General features: G+C 39.6%; 2 protein-coding genes across 2 annotated transcripts in view; both read left to right on the forward strand.

Annotated features, from left to right (window-relative positions):
* The window catches only part of LOC150085166 (nucleoredoxin-like), a 90,304-nt gene that overhangs the window by 59,341 nt on the left and 8,016 nt on the right, over positions 1–22,947 (forward strand). The gene's annotated exons all lie outside the window — the stretch shown is intronic.
* The window catches only part of LOC150085167 (nucleoredoxin-like), a 73,859-nt gene continuing 60,765 nt past the window's right edge, over positions 9,854–22,947 (forward strand). The window contains exon 1 of the mRNA XM_090373857.1: positions 9,854–9,948. The gene's annotated coding sequence lies outside the window, so the exon portion shown is untranslated. The remainder of the gene's footprint in view (positions 9,949–22,947) is intronic.

Below are 22,947 nucleotides of genomic sequence, written 5' to 3' on the forward strand. Positions count from 1 at the left end.
ATTACCAGTCAATAGAAGAAGGCCATTAATATACAAGAGGAAAATAGTGTGAGAAAGGACTGAAACTTGGGGAACACCAGCATTAATGGAGAAGTTACCCATTGAGCAGTCAGAGAGAGAAAACTGCATTTGCAATTACAAAAAAACAGTCAGCAATCCACAAAAAAAGGGGAGCTTATTTAGAAGACCATTATGCCAAACATGATGAAAAGCCAAGAGCTTTTGAAACGTCAAGAGCAACTAGCATTAGCATAGTAGAGGCATACAATGCAAGAAAGCAAGCTTATGCAGCATCAGCCAAAAAAAAAAAGCTTCCATTTCACCCCTCCCTTCGTTCCAAATACCCGTCCAGCTTAGCCTTAAATTTAGACTGTCAACTTCCACAACAAAAGGTGGAAGTCTTTTCCACCAATCAACTACCTGCTGGCTAAAGGCAAACTTCCGCACATCTATCCCACAATTGTTTTTCCTCAGTTTGAATTTATGCCCTCTCAGGTGATTATTCTGAGCAAGAGAAAGAATCCCATCAGCATTGAGCATGCTCAAACCATTCAAGGCTTTATATACCTCAATCAGATCACCTTGCAGGTGCCTAGTCTCCAGACACTAATTTGCAAAAATTAAGCCTTTCTTCGTAAGAGCAACCCTTTGTTCCATTCACTAATCTTGTTGTCCTTCTCTGTACTCATTCCAACAGCTCTACATTCTTCTTAAAAAGAAGCCGCCAGACCTGTATGCACACTCAAGGTGTGGCTTGACCATTGCCTTATACAAGGGGGATAATCACCTCCTTATCCCTGCTAGAAAAATTCCTGTATATCATTGACAAGACCCACGAGCTACTCTTGCAGACCATCTGCACTGCTCAGAAAACTTCATATCTGCCTGCACAATTACCCCCAGGTCCTTTTCATTCTCTACCACTGTCAGCATAGTAATAATAGAATACACCTCAGATGTCCCTTCTACAGCAGTAGTAGTTAAAAATACTGACCTTACAGTCACAAAGGTGAGTCACCTCTGCTCCCCAGTGGGAGTGTGTGCCCATATCACCAGTGCTGTAGGACAGTTTTACATTATTTCAGTATATTCCAGACCAGGTGAAGATATAAATCCAACTATTGAATACCTACAAGTAGTCACAAACTTGCTACCTACTGCAAATATCATAGTGTGTGCTGATGTCAACTGCTGGTCAGCCTTATGGCATAGCCGTATGGAAGACAGAGCAGGCACACACACACACACACACACACAACGGCCAAATACTTTCAGACTATATAGCCACCTCACCCTTTCAAGTGTTAAACCAACCAAATAACCTCCCAACGTTTAGCAGTACCATGTGGGAGAGTGACATTGATGTTACTCTTGCCACCAATTCAATAGCTTATAAAATCACAGACTGCTGTGTCCAGCCAGCCAGCCTGGACCACATCAGATCACAGAGCCATTTCCTTCAAACTAAACAGGCAATTACAAACAACCCAACCCAACACTCCCTGTTGGATATCAAAAGGTATAACCTTTTGATATCCAACAATCCAGCAAACTGGCAGATTTTTGCAGAACATACAGCAGCTGAGCTGCAAAAACAGGAAAATGAGTGGTCTAGATCAGACAACTGTAGCCCGGACGAGCAAACACTGACTATGACAAACATTTTAACAAAAACAGCAACCCTGTCTATCCCACGGAAAAAACCGAGGAAGCGACAGTTCCCTGGTGGTGCCCCGAACTGACTATACTCAGAAGTAGGGTACACCAGGCGAGGAGACATTTTCAAAGAGCCAGAACATCTTGGCCACAAAATGAGGTGGATGCACTGAGAGATTCTTATAGAACTCTCAGGAATCAGTATACAGCCCTCGTAAGAAACAAGAAAAAGGAATGCTGGAGGCACTTGGTGGGAACTATTGGAAACAATAACCCTTAGGGAGTTGTCTACAGAATAGTGACCAACAGCCTCCGTAGCCAGGTGGGCAGGAGCAGCAGTGCGTAGCACACGCTTCTTGATAGACCGGGGTTCGAGCCCGTGACTACCAAATACGGAGGATGCGGAAAGGTCAGGGAATAACCACCGCATACCCCAGAGCAATATGGCCTTAGATGCTAATGCTCCTAAAAACCAAATAACAAACAAACAAACAAACAGTGACCAACAATATCCTGAAAGAGGCCTCTGAGGTCGGGAAAACTCATGTCTAAGAATATATAAATTCATACACCGACCATTGAATAAAATTTTAAAATTTAATATGACTACAATCTTTACACAAAAAAAAAAAAAAAAAATATTTACAATAAACTATTACGGAATGCTAAAAACTGTAATAAAAGATCATTTACAATAAAATTTGCTAAAATATAAAACATTAAAAGCGCTAAAAATCTGAAGCTTTCGGGAGCGTCAGCTCCCTTCTTCAACAGTGATATGACTTCCTGCAACATCTCCTTAAGTAGCAGGCTCACAGTACTCCACACGTGGTATTTCTCCACGTGGTTCAATCGGCACATGGTCAAAACTGGAAGCGGAAATGTCTCAGGAACGTGGCAAAGAAAATCGTTCATCCGACCTTAATATAATTGTTTCAAAGATAGGATTAATACGTATACCTCTATCTCTGTTTATTGTATTCCTACTGGATGAACTAATCCGTAAACCCTCCAGCCATTTACGCTCCCAGTATCCATGTGCACGATCCAAAATAATAGCGTCCTCCGGGGAGATTTGATGCTGCTTCTCCCAAAAATGTTCGGCCACAGCAGACTTGTTGTATTCAGCGGTTCTTATGGCATTTAAATGTTCCCCCAGACGATCCCTGAGCCGTCGTTTTGTTTCCCCCACATAACACTCCCTACAATCCGGGCATTCTAAATAGAATGCCCGGATTAGTGTCTAAATAAACAGCTACCTTACAGACAGAAGTGTCTCAGTACGCACAAGGTTCCAGGAATTGACACGCCCTGTGAATAAAGGCTGCCCGCAGGGTTCAATCCTTGGCCCTTTCTTTTGGAACATTGTTTTGGACGAATTTCTGGGCCCTGTGGAAAGTCTGGCCTTTGCAGATGATATGATTTTCCTTGTAAAAGGTAACTCACGAGTGGTTGTAGAGCAAAGATCAAATGCCACCCTCTTGCAGCTGCAGGAGTGGGCACAAATGCACGTGCTCAAAATATCGCCTGAAAAAACCAAACAAATACTAATAAAAGGCAATTTGGACATAAGAAGACGTCCACAAATCAAAATTAACACAACCACTATAAAAATGGTAACAGAACTAAAATATCTTGGAGTGGTCTTTGATTCAAAATTAACTTTTTACCCCCATTTGATCTACTTGGCGAAGAAAGTGAGAAATTATGCAGGTATGATTGCCAGGATCAGTCGAGCAGACTTGGGACTCAAAAGAAAGACCCTGGCAATCATATACCGTGCAATGTTCCTACCTGTTATCACCTATGGAGCCAGTGCATGGTTCATCCACTCAGCCATAGTAAGAAATAGGAATAAATTAGAATCGATATAAAGGACAATACTACTCACTACTACCAGAGCATGTTGCACAGTAAGCACACCTGCACTACAGTTGCTGGCCGGAACTCTTCCATTTTACCTGGAAGTAGCCATACCCACAGAATTTCTGGAGATAGCCCTTGATACAACCAACACCTTCAATGATGAAAGAAAAGGAATAGCCACAAAGCTCCATGAACTATGGCAAACAAAGTGGGAGCAGGAAACCAGAGGTCTGGTTACCAAACGGTTTCTGCCACGGGTGTCAATGGTTAGCCCAAATCCACCTAAATGGTATGCCCCTGAACTTTTTACAACATTTATATTGACAGGTCACGGCTCCCTAAAGGTGAAACTAACCTCCTTAGGCCTGACTGATGACCCAAACTGTACCTGTGGCAAAAGTGAAGACTGGGCACACATTCTATATGAATGTATAATGTATGACATCCACAGAACATCAAAATTATAGTATGTTCAGCTACAAAACCTGTATACATCAATTGCCAAGGAGAACACCCCATGTATGAAGAGCATGCTAGTAGTGGAAGGAGGAAAAAGAGATACAAAGGCTCAAGGCAGAGCTGAATGTATCTTATCAGAGGCAAGGAAAGCAGTGAAGCCAATAAACAGCAATAAGCCAGCTTATACTGAGAAAGTTGCAGGAAAGCATTCTATCAGGACACAAACTATATAACATAACTGTAGAAACTATACAAAAACACTATATGACAAGTGCTACCAAGAGTCATTAAATTTCATTGCATTTATGAGTCCACAAAAGTGCCCACACAAAAGACAGTTAGCTGCAACTCCCATATCCATACCTCTTGGTACTTCACCGCTACCAGAACAAAGCGGTAAAGAAAAGACGAAAGAACAAGAAATAATTCAAGTAGAGGTAAAGTAGACAGAGCCGAATGTGGCAAAGACATGGTCAGCTGCCACTCCCATTCTATTCCTCCCAGTGCTCCACCACTACCATATAAGAGCCACCTGCAGTACAATAAATAATGGATGTAGAGGTTAAGAAAGTACAGCCCACAGAAGAGTCGTCATTGTTGGGGGTAACTATACCCCTTTTCAAGCCATGTCACTTACCACCAACTTAGAGGCAGTAGCAGTTTGTCTAATAGTAGTGTTCCTTTTAACTGTTTGCTGCATCTATTTTCCACCTGTGACCATCCCCAGGCAGACCATATGCTCAAAAGCAATAACCTGACCCTTCTAAATACGAGTTCTAATACCTTCTTCCATATGTCTACCCATGCATTCACTGCAATTGATCTCTCTATATGTTCCTCTTCTTTTATCCCTCTGAATACATGGGAGGTTAAAGCCAATAAGTGATCACTTCTCTTGATATCCACTCTTTGCAGTGAGAAACCATGCTACCCATTGAGGATACCAACTGTAAAAAAGATCAGTCACTCCAACTGGAGTGTCTTCAAACATCTGGCAATGTTTAATACCACCACAGTCAGCACGAGCTAATTAATGAGACAGTTAAGTACATCAGAGAAAGTTTTGTGCAAAGCAGTGGCATTTGCAATTCTGAAGCTGATTCAGTTTCCACCATTTTAAAAACTATCGTGGATTGCAGAATGCACAGTATAGGACATAGTGTTACAGTTGATGCGGCACTGGGGTTTCCCCACTCCAACTCTGCATTGTGATTGTGTGATGTAATACAAACTCTGTAAAGACCAGATAGTATATGTGGTTTGCGTAGCGTTGAATTATGTTGTTCATCTCACCACATAGCCTAAGGGCCCGTGGAATGCTCTCATCCCTAGTTTCTGTCATGGATGCAGGGAGCTGGTCCAGGAAGTAGTGACTCAAGCACTGGCAGGATGAACCCTAGTGTCACCTGAGCCTATCAGGGAGGACCCTAAAAAAACAATGTTTTGTTGGGAGCATCCCGCACTATGCTGCCTGAGAAAAGGAATCGACATGGCATCAGCAGAATGGCCAGTGATTTAATTGGGTGGACTCCTGACCACTGGTCACGTAGGCATGACGGAGCAACCACACAGAGATGGTTATCACTCACTCTTTCATACATACACATACACATTTTATAATTTTTTTAATCACATATCCAGGAACATAAACTGGAATAGACTTACTTATACGTACTCTCTTACATACACAAGAATTTAACATATAAGGCAATACCCATTATGGATATTGCCTTATATGGATTCCATGTGGAATCCATACTGGCGATCGTTGATCAGACGGAAAGTTTCTAGGTAGTTTAAAAGTTGGCGGTTAATTGATTTCTCCATTACTTTAAAAAGAGTAGAAGTAATTGCAATGGGATGATAATTGGATGGGAGGGATTTGTCACCTCACATGTGCTTTCATCTATGACCCCCATAAAGTGTAAGGATATTTGTGCTGCTATCAAGGCAGTGTTTGGTGGGTCAGAAAACTGCTAGCCTGGGGGGGGGATACATAGACTAATAGATTAATTAGAGACACAGGCAGAGGTGAAAGTGATCCTTGCACTGCTTCTGTCAGAACATGCAGCAGCCTGAAAAGCAAGGTGCTGGGGATTTCATTTGCAGTTATGATGCATCTTGGAACAAGGAAATACATGCTGTGTTAGGATAACTAAAAGTAAGAACAACTATATGTATACTTGCACTTTTTTTTTTTTTTTTTTTTTTATGTAAACCCTAAACACGAGAGGTATTAGAACCTATAGTACTTAGTACCGTGCTTGGGTTGGAGGTTGAGAAGACGAAAGAAGATATTTGTTGACATTAGACTTGAACTTCTGTAGACTGTAATTTTCAGGAAATACGTATGAAGGAGGGTTGTTCCAGAAAACGGAACAACGGCTGTTGAATGAATAAAGGAGGAAGATGAAACGTTGGTTTTGCGAGTTTGAAGTTGGACAGTAAATGGATGTTGGGTGGTGGCAGCACGTCTTCGGACTGTTTTGAAAGAAAGAGCGGGAATTATAGAAGCCAATTCAAAAGAACAGTGCCCATGGAAGTATCTGTAGAAGAGGCATGCAGCAGAAACAGTACGTCTATGAGACAGCGAGTGGGCAGAGACTCTGTTAGAGATGAATCATTAATTAACCTAACTGCCCTCTTCTGAATGGAATCAAGAAACCTGAGAGAGGTTTTGGGGGCACCACCCCAGATGTGGAAACAATATTCCATGGCAAGGCGGATTTGCGATCAGAGTGAGCAGCTGTTTGGAAGAAAAGTAACACTGAGAGCGAAAGAGAAAACCAAGTTTTTTAGATGCAGAGGAAGCGATATTTGTAATGTGCTTGTGCCAAGAGAGATTAGAAGTCAGGGTAATCCCCAAAAGAGATATATCATTTTGCCTAGAAATCAGAGTGTCACTAAAGATAAGCATAGGAGCAGAAGAATCCTTTTTGCGAGATATAAGACAAGACTGAGTTTTAGAAATCAACTAAGTTGTCTTTGCCCCACTGGAGAATTCCCTGAAGATCGGCATTTAAGGAATTGGTAGCAGAATTTCAAGAAGTTGAAGCTGATTGAACAGGGCAAGGTTTCTCAAAATGGAAAGTAGAATGCAAAGTGCTATCATCGGCAAAACTATGGATAGGATTTCCAGTCAATGTAAGAAGGTCATTGATATACAAGAGGAAAAGAGTGGGGGAAAGAACTGAACCTTGGGGGACACCGGCATTAGTGGAGAAGTTAGAAGACAGAGAGAGAGAGAGAAAGGCATCTTCCATCACCCTCAGTGAGCGATCAGAGAGAAAACTGGATAACCAATTACTAAAAACAGTTGGCAAACCATAAGATGGAAGCTTGTTTAGAAGACCTTTATGCCAAATGTGATCGAAAGCCTTTGATGTGTCAAGAGCAACTACTTGTTTTTCACTGTACTTTTACATTGAATTAGTCCATAAATGGGTAACATAAGCCAGAATATCACCAGTGGATCGACACTGACGGAATCCATACTGGCGATCGTTAATCAGGCGGAAAGTTTCTAGGTAGTTTAAAAGTTGGCGGTTAATTGATTTCTCCATTACTTTAGAAAGAGTAGAAGTAATTGCAATGGGATGATAATTGGATGGGAGGGATATGTCACCCTTTTTAGGAACTGGCTGGATATGAGAAAATTTCCAAGCAGAAGGAAAAACACCTTTGGAATAAGAAAGTGAAAAAAGGCAGCAAATAATAGGAGTAAGTTCAGGTGCACAGGTTTTGAGAACAAGTAGAGAAATACCATCGGGACCTGGAGCTTTCTTAGCATCAAAGATTCGTCAAAATCCTTCTGACATCCTTTTGACGGAAGACCACAGGAGGCATTGAATGGAGTGTGTTGGGAATGGTGGGAGGTGTTTTACCAAGGTCATTAATACACGAGTTGGAAGAAAAATGGGATGCTAGCAGGTCAGCTTTATCCTTGGCTGAAGTGACAACAGAACCGTCTGGTTTGGACAGAGGTGAGAGCAGAGATGGGCAAAAGTTGCAGCCTATAGCTTTGGCAAGAAACCACAATGCTCGGCTACCATTACGGCAAGAAGCAAGTTTTCTACTCTTAGCCTTTTCAACTCTAGTTTGGACTGATTAGTAACTGCTTTACAATTGTTGCGAGCTTTGGTGTAGGCAGAAAATGAAACTGAAGAATTAGAAACAAGCCAATTACGATATGCTACATTCTTCTCTTGAACAGCCTTAGCACATTTATTGGAAAACTAAGGTTTAGATAAAGGACTAGATTTTAAAGTGGAGTGTGGGATAAAGGAGTCTATTCCTGCAAGAATAATTTCACTGACACGACCTGAGCAAGCGTTGACATCAGAAGTTTTGAAACAGTAATCCAACCAAGGAAAAGAAGAAAAGAAATCTCGCGGGTCATCCCATTTTGCATTCTTGTAATGCCAAACAACACGAGGTTGGGAATAGCCATGAGATAAAAGGTTCCATTGGAGAAGAGACAATCACCAAGTTGTGATCTGAAGTGCCTAAAGGACCTCTCACTTCGACCGTGTACTTAGAAGGGTTATTTGCGAGAAAATGATCAAGTGTGTTGGCTGTATGATTAGGATTGTCTGGTATTCTTGTAGGTAAATGAACAATCTGTGCAAGATCATTAGTAATTGCAAAAGCCTGAGCATCTCGACCAGCTTGGTCGGTGTTGCTAGAAAATGGAAACCAGTTGGAGTTGTGAACATTAAAATCACCAAGGAAAATTACCTCACTGTTAGGAAAGTTGGACTGGAGAAAGTCAAGTTGCAAAGAGCTCCAAATGATTAGTGGATTGGGAGAACAGTAGAGACAACAGATGAATTTGACACAGTGAGGTAGAGAGATTTGAAGCCAGAGAAGTTCAAAGAGAAGAGATTCCAAATTGCCAAGTCTCTGACAGGGAATATCAGAACGGACGTATGTACTTACACTGATGCTAGGAGCATTGTAAGTAAATTTGATGAATCTGAAGTACTGATCAAAACATCAAATACGAACATTGTAGGAATAATGGAGACGTGATTATTCCTGGGACATAAGGGATGCAGAGTTTGAACATGGGCAGCACAATGTATAGAAAGCACAGACAGGATAGGAGGTGGGAATTATGCTCTTAGTTAAGAATCATATTAAATCTAAAGCGGTGCAATTTGTTAACATGGGTGGCCAGTGCAAGATTGAGTCAGTTTGGTGTGACAAGCACTGGGGAATGAAAATGAGAGGAGTGTGTTATAGGCCTAATGACTGTGATGAGATAGAAAACAGCTATACAGAGAAATAGATTTGGCCAGTAAATCAGAATACCTTGTAATTAGGGAATTTAACTTTACAGATATACAACTTGTGGGTTGGTCACACACACACACACACACACACACACACACACACACACACACACACCACACACACACACACACACACACACCCCTACCTTTTTTGGATTTATTGATTGGATGTTTTCTACAGCAGCATATTAGAGAAGCAACAAGAGGAGGTAATATACGTAATCTGATTATCCACAGTGATTCTTTATGTATTACGAATCTGCAATTAAAAGACAGTGGGTGACAGTGATCATAGTGCACTGATGTGTGATTTACTTAAAGACTTATCTACTGTTGAGGGTAAAAGGTAAGTTAAACTTTATTCCAGTTTTGCATAGAAAATAAAATAATTTCCATCCTTACAAGTAGCTTAAGGATCTATAGCAGAAGTTTAAGTAGCTTCTGGTATAGATGAACTGAGTTCATCTATACCAGAACTCAGACTCATGAACTCAATTCTTTATATCAAAAATATTAATATACCTTACTTTGCTAATGTAAAATAACTGAAAGCTAAATAAATTTAATATTACTTTTATGTTTAAGGAATTCCTACCCTTGTACTTTTGAATGAAATAATGAGATTATCACCAAAGAAGGTCGAGCAGAGGTGAATGACGATCCCCAAGGTGAAGTAAGTTATATTTTTAATATTTAAATTAAATAACTGAATTCATATGAATTCACTGATATATATACAGTAGACTCTCGATTTTCCGGGATAGGTGGTAAAAAACAAATCCCGGATAATCGATTTCCCGGTTAATCCAAAAATACAAAAGTCTCCGACATACATAAGAGATATGTTCCAGGACTTCTTACTTCGTCGAGTTTTACGTAACTCATGAATGACTAATAACATATTGCTACTATATTATTATTGACAAATCTGAATTCCGTGTGATACTTGTTAATGTTTGGTAATTTTGATACATCCTTATTATAATTATTCCTTAGAGATTTAACAGATGCACCGTTATCAAACTTTTGAATAATTTCAAGTTTTTGCTTAACTGAAAACGCAACTCTTTTGCTTTTACCCATCATTTTCGCGATTTCTAAACAAAAAAAAATTCCGACATCCCTGACATAAATAACATGACAAAATTTGTCCTTTTTCACTGCAATGGAACACAACACGACGCACTAAAACAAATTAAACATTTGGTATCTCTCTTTTTTTTTCTTTTCTTTTTTTTTTTTTTTTTTTTTTTTGAGTGGCGGGTGTGAAGACAGCTGGGATTGCAAGATAATAGGTATATTAATCTCCCAATGACGACTTATAATGCCACTTGTCGCTTATTTACGACTTGCAAAATATCTGTTTATACCTATTCTAGTTATTACTTGAATTTTTTTGATTTCTGTTTTTTTTTTTTTTTTTTTTTTTTTTTTATTATTATTTGGAGTCTTGAAGTGTCCCAGTTAATCCGATCCCGGTTAATCGAGAGTTTGCTATATATATATATATATATTGCACTTTAAAAATATAAATTTTATAATCATATTGAATTATAAGTAGGATAGACGAGTATTCAAACGTTGAACTGGCCGACATGCACCTCGCGTATGGAGCTGCGGAGTGTAACGGGCTCTGTGCTTGTAGCAGGAACGTTTCCTGCACAGGTGTGCTCCTCATCATACGATTTTCGCACGTGTGCACAGAAGGTTACGTGAGACTGGTTGTTTCACGAGAGGTACCATGAATCGAGACAGAACGACGAGGACGCCAGACAATAAGGAGAATGTCCTACGTCTTGCAGAAGGCAATCCGACTATGAGTACTCGAGCGATAGGCCAACGATTGGGTATTTCCCAATCCACTGTATGGAGGATACTGTCAACAAACCAAATGAGTTCATACCATCTGCAATGCGTCCAATCATTGGAGCCTGCGGATTATCCACTCCGGAGGACTTTTGCTACTTGGTTTCTTCAACAGAAACGGTTCGCAAATGCTGACTTCCAGCGGGATCGCTGTTCACGCGATCTTCCGTTCAACGTCCTCTACTGCATGACGAAGGCATTTCGGACCCTGCAATGCTATGTGATTCCGATTCGTCTTTGTGCCCCCTACACCTCCTGCACGTTTGGCGCACTGGTAGTGAATCACCCTGTGTATATATATATATATATATATTGCATTTTAAAAATATAAATTTTATAATCATATTGAATTATAAAAAAAAGGCTTCAGATGTTATTTCACAGGAGTTATTTCGGCAAAACCTCAATTTCAGAGGTGTAATCTCCTTTTTTATCAATCATGTATGTTAAATAAACTTCACAAGCAAACTTTTTAGAAATTTTTTGTGCTTTTTGAAGACCCTGGTTATCAAACTATATGTATATGTCATAAAATTTTAGTTTAGTGGATTTCTTTGGTTTTTTTACCATATGCTTTAATATGGTGAAATGTGCATTCCTCTTATACATCCCAGGTTTATAATCCTATTACATAAGATTATATAGTCCAGGTTAAACCTGGGCTATATACAGTTTATAACAACCCTCTTTTTAATGTCCTGTCACTATATCGACCATGTGGTAGGTATCAGCTGATTTCCATAAAACATAATGATATTTTTCATTCGTTATAACAACCTTGAAAGATAAACAAATTCTCATTGATGACCCAAAACTTCTACCACTCTGTCTAGTTTTTTACTTTTTTATTATAATATTAATTGCATTTCAAAATGAAAGGACAATAATTATTGAAGCTGATGGTGAGCTTTCAGGCTGACTGTGAGAAATCATTAGTTTAATGAAGGTAACTTCTACTAGAAGTTCATTTCATTATACAATATGTATAGACTTTATCGATATGGCTCCTACGAAGCAGGTGGCTTTGCCAATCACAGAAAAAGATTAAGATTTTACAAGTTAGCATTTTAGCATTAGCATTAGTAGAGGCATTTGATGCAAGAAAGCAAGCTTATGCAGCATCAGCCAACAAAAAAAAAAAAAAAAAAAAACCCACTTCCACTTCACCCCTCTGTTCGTTCAAAATACCTGTCCAGCTGAGCCTTAAACTTATTTAGGCTATCAACCTCCACCACAAGGGATGGAAGTCTGTTCCACCAACCAACCACCCGCTGGCTAAAGGCAAATTTCCGCACGTCTATCCTACATCTGTCTTTCCTCAATTTGAAGTTATGCCCTCTCAGGTGATTTTTCTGAGCTAGAGGAAGAATCCCATCAGCATTGAGCATGCTTAAACCATTCAAGGCTTTATACATATCTATCAGATCACCTCGCTGGTGCCTAGTCTCCAGACACTGTAATTTGCAAAACTTAAGCCTTTCTTCGTAAGAGCACCCCTTTGTTCCATTCACTAATCTTGTTGCCCTTCTCTGTACTCGTTCCAGCAGCTCTACATCCTTCTTGAAATGAGGCCTCCAGACCTGTATACAGTACTCTAGGTGTGGCCTGACCATCGCCTTATACAATGGAATAATCACCTCCTTATCCCTGCTGGAAAAATTCCTATATATCATCGACAATACACCATGAGCTACTCTTGCAGCCCGTCTGCACTGCTCAGAGAACTTCATATCTGCCTGCACAACCACCCCCAAGACCCTTTCATTCTCTATCACTGTCAGTGTAGTACCACAGAGTTGATACGTTGCTCTGGGGTTGCTGTTTCCCATGTGTAGTACTTTACATTTGTCAATTTAACCCCGGGGGCTCACATCTGGTGAGTATGGGCTTGGCACACCCAGGGTCCTGAGCTGGATATCATCATTCTTCATTTTCTTGGTGATTCCCTTCTACTTTTGACCCTCTCTCTCTCTCTCTCTCTCTCTCTCTCTCTCTCTCTCTCTCTCTCTCTCTCTCTCTCTCTCTCTCTCTCTCTCTCTCTCTCTCTCAGGGTAACTTGGGAATTTTTTTTTTTTTTTTCCTGGTGCAGCATAAGCCTCAGGCTTCCTTGCACCATATGGCTATTAATAATAATAATAATAATAAATAATGTTAAACTTCATTTGCCACCTCTCAGCCCATCTGCTCAACCTTTCCAGATCCTGTTGCAGCAGCATAGTGTCAAATAGTGTCCTTGACAACCCTGCCAACCTTTGTATCGTCTGCAAACTTGGACATTAAGCTTGATATACCATCATCAATATCATTTATAAATACAGAAAACAATAATGGACCCAACACTGAGCCCTGAGGGACTCCACTAATAACATTAGTCCACGATGAGCAGTGATTACCACTCTCTGTCTTCTCCCCCTCAACCACCCCTTTATCCATAGCAGCAATTTGCCTCCAATGTCACACTGCTCCAAATTGTGTAGCAGTCTTCCATGTGCAACAGTATCAAAAGCCTTTCTAAGATCCAAGTATATAATATCAAAGTTATTCCCTGCATCCAGTTCTTTTGTGACTGCATCATAGTATCCAATCAAGTTGGTCAGGCAAGACTTCCCTTTTACAAAACCATGCTGTGTCTGAGCTATAACTGAAGTCTTGTCTAAATGATCCTGCAGTGCTTCTTTAACCAGTGCCTCCATTAATTTTCCTGGAACAGAAGTTAAGCTCACAGGTCTATAATTACTTGTGTCAGCCTTTGATCCTCCTTTGTGAATTGGGGTCACATTTGCACATTTCCAGTCTATGGGTACATCCCCTGAGTCCAAGGAAGCTCTCATAATTATGGCTAAGCATTTGCTTACTTCCTTTGGTGCCTCCTTTAATATAACTGGATAGATCCCATCCACCCCGGGTGCCTTTCTTGTGTTTATCTTCAACAGTTTCTCCTCCACTTTACTCCCAGTTATTTCAAGATTCTGTAGCTTACTGCTAGAGTTGAATACACCTCTGGCATTCCCCCTTGCTGAATAACTCCTCATGTGTGAATGTCAATGCAAAATATTCATTTAGTTTGTTAGCTACCTGAGCAGGATCATCAGCAGTTGACCCATCAATATCAAGTGGACCAATCTGATTCATCCCCTTTCTTCTAGAGTTTACATAAGTAAAGAACTCTTTGCTGTTTTTCTTTGCATCCCTTGCCAAGGATTTCTCGTAATCTGCCTTCGCCTGCCTAACCTCCTTTGTAACTTGGTTGCATATCAACTTGTATCTATCATAGGCTTCTGTGTCATGTGTTAATTTGTAAGTATGCCATGCATTTTTCTTCTCTACCATATGCCTCATTAGTTCATCTGACATCCATTTTGGCCTAAACCTTGAACAATATTTCTTAGTTGGTATGTAAAGCCTAGTAGCTTCCAAGATAAGTTCTTTGAATGCTTTCCATTTTGAATTTGCTGTTGGTAACATCATCAGTTGGTCCCACTGTATAGAATTTAAATACTGTCTCAGTCCATCATAGTCGCCTTTACGGAAGCAATAACCCTTCCCTTTACCCCTAATGGTAGTTACCTCTTTGAGTAAATCCCACTTCAGCACACTGTGATCACTGCCACCTAGTGGTTCCTCTATTTGCAGATTCTTAATGCATGAAGAATCACTGCTGATAATCAAATCAAGAGTATTACTCCCTCTAGTTGCCTCCCGAACATGCTGATGTAGAAAACAACCATCCAATAAATCAGAAGCCTTTGCTAGTGTGTGAGTGACCAGCCCCCAAATTCCAGTCAATATCTGGGAAATTAAAATCTCCCATTATAAGTCTCTCTGATTTACTGGCCCACTCTATTTTCCTGTACAGTTCCTTATTATACTCATCAGAGTCATTAGGCCTATAGCACACTCCTACTCTCAATTTTGATCTCCCAATGCTTATGTCACACCAAACTGACTCAACACTGCACTGTCCAGCGATGTCGACTGGCTTCACTTTCTTGGTTTTTATGTGTTTTTTAACTAATAGCATAACCCCCCCCCTTCCTATCCTGTCTATCCTTTCTGTAGACGTTGTACTCCCCAAATTGCAGTTCTGCATCCCTTATATCTGTGTGACACCACGTCTCTGATATCCCAACAATATCTGCCTTTGATGTTTTGAGCAATACCTCAAATTCATCAAATTTATTTACTAAACTCCTAGCATTGGTGTACACGCAAGTATACCTGCACCTGTTTCTATTCTTAGCTACCCTAACACAACCCTTGTGTTTACTTGTACCGCAATGGCTCCCAGCAGTCTCTGAAATACCATGCATCTTGTTTTTCAGGCTTCTGCTCATTCTAATAGAAGCAGTGCAAGAATCTCTTTCACCTCTGCCAGTGGCTACTGTTAATCTATTAGTCCTTGTATCCCCCCAAGCTAGCAGTTTTCCGACCCACCTAACACTGCCTCGATACCATCAGCAAATATTCTTGCACCCTTTCTATTTAAGTGTATCCCATCCCTGTAGAAGCAATCTCTCCTTTTAACAAGTACAGTCCAGGCTGAAAAAAATTCTACCCCTTGAGCCTTGCACAATCTTTCCAGGGCCGAATTGATCGACAAGGCTCTCATCATATACTCCCTCCTATCGTGTCTGGGCAGAATTGCAGACACTTTCAAAATCAACCCTAATTCTCGGCTTTTGTTCAACAGTTTTGCTCAAAGTTGTAGATAATGTCATTCCTAAGAGTACACTGTTCACCATTTTGAAAGATTGAAACCTAGAGAAATTTGGTTAGTTATTCAGATCTTGAAAAGGCACTCTTGGAATCCTTAAAAACCAAGGATTTCTTGAGAGAAATCCTTACTTTCTCCCTCTCTTTGTTTTTTTTTTTTTTTTTTTTTTTTTTAAGGAAGCAGTTGTGCATTGGATGAATGCGTAAAATTTCAAGTCTTTTAATGTATATGACTCCAGAAATTTAAGACTTGTCATGGGCTGTCTTTAAAAAAAAAAGTGTATGGTGAATGTGTACGAAAAGTGTGAATGGCCATTGATGCTAAAACTACAAAGGAATGGAAGGAAAATCACTTAAAGAATGTTTTGTGTATATAAAACCAGAATGACATCTTCAGTGCTGATGAAACTGATCTTTTTTTAATTTACTACTAAATAAAATGCTTAAATTTAAAGTTGAGAGTTATAGTGGTGGAAAAAGGGCAAAATAGCAGATTACCATTCTCCTAACATCAAATGTGTCTGGCACAGAGGAGCTACTTCTCCTAATCATTGGGAAAGCTCAGAAGGCCTGATGCTTTGAAGGTATGAAGACTTCACCAGCTGTATATTGAACAAATGAAGAGGCTTGGTTTTCATTAAAAATCTATGAAGAATGGATCAGTGACTTAGATCACAAGATGAGTGGAAAGAATAGAAAACTGTTTTTTTTGCTGTTTGTGTATAACTGCACATCTTATTGCCAAATGAATGGCCTAGTGCAATCACTGTTGAGTACATAATATGACATCTGTTCTTCAGCCACTTAATCAAGTTGTAATCCAGTGTCTTAAGAAAAACTAACCTGGCCCTACTAACAGTTCAAACCACTTACATAGTTGGAAGGGCGATAACAAATCAAAAATGCCAGCTGCCTCAAAATATGAACACCTCAAATTGTCAAGGGAGGAGGGAGTAAAATGACAAAAGGTCTGCAACATCAAATTGCTAAAACGATGGTTATTATACAAAATTTCAAACTTCCAACTGGTCAAAATGTTAAACAGCCTAAAATACGAGCAGCTTATAACACTTTATAATAGCAAATGATGCATTGTTGTCACTTAAAATGTCTGTTATTAATAATTTAAACAAATTTTCGTCAGTTTCACAAGTTATCACAAGCCGTGACTAAAATATACAAAGTTCTGTTGCCCCCAGAAGCTCTATATCTAATTATATATACAATGTGTGCAAAACTAAGGCACAGCGGTTGATGTTGAACCTTTCCCTGATTGCCTGCCAAATCATGTTACAACACACTCATTTGCTTTGCAGTGAGACAGGTTTTCATTACCTTGTGCTGAAAAATGAGAAGCACTACTGTGCCTTCACACTCTTCATGCAGGAGCTCTTTACAAGACAAAAAACTCTTCCATGACCATAGAACCACAGACTAACACCTCATAAAGCTACTGGTATGGCTTCTCAGCAAGTCTACAAGCCAACAGTTATCAGTCCAAACCCAGCGACTCTTAAGAGACAATACACTACAAGGACCAGAGGAGAGAATAAGAAAAGAAAGGGAAAGAATAAAGTATAAGGAAAGAAGTAAGAGAGAAATGCTTTGAAGGAAAGAAAGAAAAACATATTGACTGCGACAACCAAACCCGGACAGGATTCTGTCCCATGCCTCAACATCCTGGCGGAGCTTAATTTGAGTGTAGAAATACTCCCCCCTGCACTAGCTATCCACGATCCTACAGCACCTTGCTGCCAACATGCCACCTGGCAATTTGTATCAGGCACTGGCCACTTTCATTCCCTCTCCCCGGCAGAGTGGGGTAGGGTACACGGAGTCTTTTCCATCTCCTCTCCTCCTCGCCAACCCCCTTTTCCCTCCTGGTGGGACATGGGCCTGCTCCACTGACTTCCTTGGGGATGCCTTCTCTATTGCCCCCATATTTCTGTCTTTTCCCTCCGGTCTTCAGTCTTCTCCCCCCCCCCATCTTAATGCAAGCGAATGCCCCTCATACCTAAATTTGAATATGTTCAAATTAACTTTCACCCATATTCTTGGCCTTTCCTATTCAAACAACATTACCCTTTGCAATTGAAATAAAACTAATTAAATGAATTTTTTTTTTTTTAGGTTCTAGCCACTGAAATCTCAGGAAATTAGGTGGCAGGACCTGCCAGAGTAAATAATTATAATACTGGTGTATCTGCTCTGCTTCCACAGGGCAAAAGTGGGGAACATTAGGCCTCAGCTGGGGGTCCAGTGGCTAAATGACCAGATGAACAACGGTACACAACACTACACATGTACAATATCCATACACTTTTAAATCTCTGGCATTTCCAGCAAACTGGTACACCTATCACAATGCAAGCAATGCGGAGATGGGGGGAACCCCTGCTGCCGCTTGACACCAAACACACTTTACACTTTACATTTACCTTGTGTTTTTGAAGTTTTCCGGAAAAATGATAGAAAAGAGAATCAACCTCAAATTTCAAAACTGAAGAAAGCACCAACTGAAAGTTCTGAGTTATGTCAAGTTTATGGGGAAGACACTATGTGAAGAGCTCGCATGTTTGAATGGAATAAAACATTTTTAGAAGGAAGAAAGAATGTGGAAAATGATGAACAAGAACAGAGAGCACATAATGCACTGTCTTTTCATACTTTCTGGCCAAATAATCAATCCCTGTGTGAATGCACCCCACACATCAAACTGAGTAGCCCCTTGTGACTTTTTTCCTTCCCCAAACTGAAATGTGTACTTAAGGGACCCCATTTTCAGTCCATTGATGACTTTCAGAAAATAATAACCAAAGTGTCAAAAGGGCTTACTGAAGATGACCTCCAGAAACATTTCTGTGCTTGGAAGAAATGTATGAAACGGGGCAAGCCCACATCAATTACTTTGAAGCAGATAACTTGCAAGGTACGAAATATAAAATTTTTTTTTTTATATTTTATTGCACTTGTTTATATATTGGTGGAGGATTTTATAAGAATTTTAAAATCCTTAAAATTGAGCTCTATTCTGAAAAGAATTAAGTAGTTATGTAATATCGTTTATGAATGCTTTTGATACTGCCCTTGAAAAATCCACCAACCCGCCACTATAAAAGATTCCTAGGATAACAACTTCAACCAACAAAACTTATTGTCAGCGTTATTAAATTCACTCCTCCCACCATGAAACTGTCTTTTGGGATTCCCTGTCCTGAGAGTGATCTCCATTCTCCCCCCCACTCCTTCATCGGAAATATAATGACTCATTTTCATAAATAGATTCATCCGAAATCAAATAATCAACAACTTGATGTTAACTTTTTATGATTGTCAAAGAGCTGGGTCATAGAAAAAATCTGTACATAAGCTAACAACTCATATCTGATCATCCAACTTTTCCCATTTTGCTCATTCTTAATTACTGTAAATATTCATTTGTACCTCACCCTCCCAGTGCGGGCCTCCATAGCCAGGTGGGCAGGAGCAGCAGTGCGTAGCACATGCTTCTTGATTAGACCAGGGTTCGAGCCCGTGTCCACCAAATACGGAGGATGCGGAAAGGTCAGTGAATGACCACCGCATATCCCTGGAGCAATATGGCCTTAGTTGCTAATGCTCCTAAAATCCAAATAACAAACAAACAAACCTCCCAGTGCTGCAAAATATAGCCTTACTAAAAAAAATTTAATGTCTTGAAGACACAATAGTTGTCCTGCAGAAAAATTAACCATACAGATATAATTAAAGCATTCAAGTGTGTTCTGCCACTTTTGTAACAGACTGATGCATAATAAAGATAATATTTGGTTGGTTATATATCGAAATCTTCATGATTCCCAGCCATAGTATGTAAGCCTTTCTACAGAAGGAGATTAATGGTTCCCTGAACTTCAGTAAGGGTGGTATAATCATTGGCATAAACTTGGCTCTTGTCTTGGGCTGGGCAGGGCAGTTTTTTTATGCAACTTCCTCATTTTTCTCTTTTATTTTTTCACCCTCCCTCCCTCAAGTTCAGGACTATGGTGCAAATAGAAGCAGTACTTACACTGTAGAATAACATACCACTGTATTTATCCATAGATTGAGAAAAATGAAATGGTTTCTATGGATTGAATGGTTCACATTCAATAACCTGTTACAAACTCAGCATCTGCAGCATTCTGACCAGTCAATATTTTTATCAGTTGCCATTTTGACCATGTTATCATTTTGAATTGTTACTTCTGAAAAGGGGGTCTGTTTTAGGTGAAACGTTAGCATTTCAAAAGTTTTGGTTTTTTGTGGTGTATGTGCTTTGACCCATTTGTCATTTTAGTTGTCACCATTATGGCTGTTGGTATTTTGGTTTTAAGCATTATGACTTTTGGGAATTTGGTTGCCTTCCCTTATAGAGCACCATATCTACAAGAATCACTGTGAATTTTAATAGGTAGTGAAAAAAATGTTTTTTTTTTTTACGGAACAGTTTAATTTGAATTGGGAGAATAAATAATTATCCTTGGTTTTGATGTTCACAGCTCCAGCTGGCTTCAGTTTTCAGGTTTAAAGCTGGTAGGGGTGTTTTTTTTTTTTTTTTTTTTTGCAGTTGCATAACTTATTAATTTGCTTACTAGAATACCATATAATCTTAACTACACACCCAAATCATTGATCTGGCATTTGGAGGGAATGGTGTGATTTTTTTTTTTTTTTTGGCTGATGCTGCATAAGTTCATACACTTGCTTTCTTGCATCACATGCCACTACCACCACTACTACTACTATCTTTTCCTCACCGACAGCCATTCATAGTTAATGTTAGTGATTCCTCTAGATACAGGTCTGGAGGCCTCATGTTAGGAAGGATGTAGATTTGCTTCAGCATGTACAGAGAAGGGCAACAAGATTGGTGAGGGGAATGAAGGAATCATCTTACCAAGAAGGGCTTAAGTTCTGCAAATTGCAGCGGCTGGAGACTAGGCACCTGCAAGGTGATCTGATTGAGGTGTATAAGGCCTTGAATGGGTTGAGCATGCTGAATTCTGATGGGATTCTTTCACTTGTTCAGATTATGAACCTAAGGGGACATAAATTCAAATTGTGGAAAGACAGCTGTAGAACAGATGTCCGGAAATTTGCGTTTAGCCAGCAGGTGGTTAATTGCTGGAACAAACTTCCATCTGTCATTGTGGAAGTTGATAGGTTAAATAAATTTAAGGAGGAATTGGACAAACATTTTGAGAGAATGGTTGTGTGAATTTTTTTTTTGGCTGATGCTATATAAGCTCATACGCTTGCTCTCTTGCATCACATGCCACGATTACTATTACTATACCTTAATTCACGATGTGATGATGGTCTTTTCTCCAGGGAATCTCTCTCTCGCTCTCTCTCTCTCCCCCCCTCTCCCTCATGTCTATCTCAGTCTTGTGTTGTTTCACATTACAAGAATGCAAATTAGAATGATCTGCATGATTTCTATTCCTCTTCCTAATTACTGTTTTAAATCTTATGATCATAATTTCTGCTTTCATCCTATCAGTGAAAATTTTCTTATATTAATCCTTTATTACTCATTTCACTCTAAAATCTCATCCTTTATCTAAACTTCAGTTTTACAATAAATGTGCTAATACCAAGCTAGAAACACAATTTCTCATAATTGGCTTGTACCAAAATTGCTAGCTTCATTTTCTTCATGCACTCAAAAGTTGTAAGCATGTTTATCTTATGTAGAATTTTTTTTTTTTATGAAAACACCAAACACGAGAGGTATTAGAACCTATAGCACTTAGTACCGTGCTTGGGTTGGAGGGTGAGAAGACGAGAGAAGATATTTGTTGACATTAGACATGAACTTCTGTACACTGTAATTTTCAGGAAAGACATATGAAGGAGGGTTATTACATAAACCGGCAGTTGAATGAATAATAAGGAAGATGAAAAGTTGGTTCTGTGAGTTTGAAGTTGGACAGTAAATGGATGTTGACTGGTGGTGGCATATGTTCAGACTGTTTTGAAAGAGAGAGAGAGAGAGAGCGTGAATTATAGAAGCCAATTCAGAAGAACAGTGCCCAGTATCTGTAGAAAAGGAATGCAGCAGAAACAGTACATCTATGAGACAGTGAGTGGAGAGACTCAGTTAGTGAGGAGTCATTAATAAACCTAACTGCCCTCTTCTGAATGGAATCTAGATGCCTGAGAGAGGTTTTGGTGGCACCGCCCCAGACGTCGGAACAATATTCCACGGTAGGGTAGATTTGTGACTTGTACAGAGTGAACAGCTGTTTGGAAGAAAAGTAACACCAAGAGAAAAAAAGAGAAAACAAAGTTTTTTAGATGCAGAGGAAGCAATATTTGTAACATGCTTGTGCCAAGAGAGATTAGAAGTCAGGATAAACGCCAAAAGAGATATATCATTTTGCCTAGAAATTGGAGTGTCACCAAAAATAAGCATAGGAACAGAAGAATGCTTTTGCAAGATATAAAACAAGATTGAGTTTTAGAAGGATTGAAGTCAATTAAATTGCCTTTACCCCACTGGAGAATTAGCTGGAGATCATCATTTAAGGAATTGATAGCAGATATTCGAGAAGTTGAAGCTGATTGAGCAGGGCAAGGCTTCTCAAAATGGACAGTGGAATGCAGTGTGCTATCATCGGCAAAACTATGGATAGGATTTCCAGTCAATGGAAGGAGGTCATTAATATACAAGAGGAAAAGAGTGGGGGAAAGAACTGAACCTTGAAGGGCACCAGCATTAGTGGAGAAGTTAGAAGACAGAGAGCCATCTATCATCACTCTCAGTAAGCGATCAGAGAGAAAACTGGATAACCAATTACAAAAAACAGTTGGCAAACCATAAGATGGAAGCTTGTTTAGAAGACCTTAATGCCAAACACGATAGAAAGCCTTTGAGATGTCAAAAGCAACTGCTTGGGTTTCACTGAACTTTTCCATTAAATTTGTCCTTAAATGAGTAACATAAGCCAGAATATCACCAGTGGATCTATACGGAATCTATACTGGCAATCGTTCATCGGATGGAAGATTTTTAGGTAGTTTAAGAGTTGGCGGTTAATTGATTTCTGCATTACTTTAGAAAGAGTAG

This window comes from Mastigoproctus giganteus, chromosome 5, assembly GCF_048544385.1.
Source record: "Mastigoproctus giganteus isolate SK-2022 chromosome 5, ASM4854438v1, whole genome shotgun sequence".
NCBI classification, from domain to species: Eukaryota; Metazoa; Arthropoda; class Arachnida; order Uropygi; family Thelyphonidae; genus Mastigoproctus; species Mastigoproctus giganteus.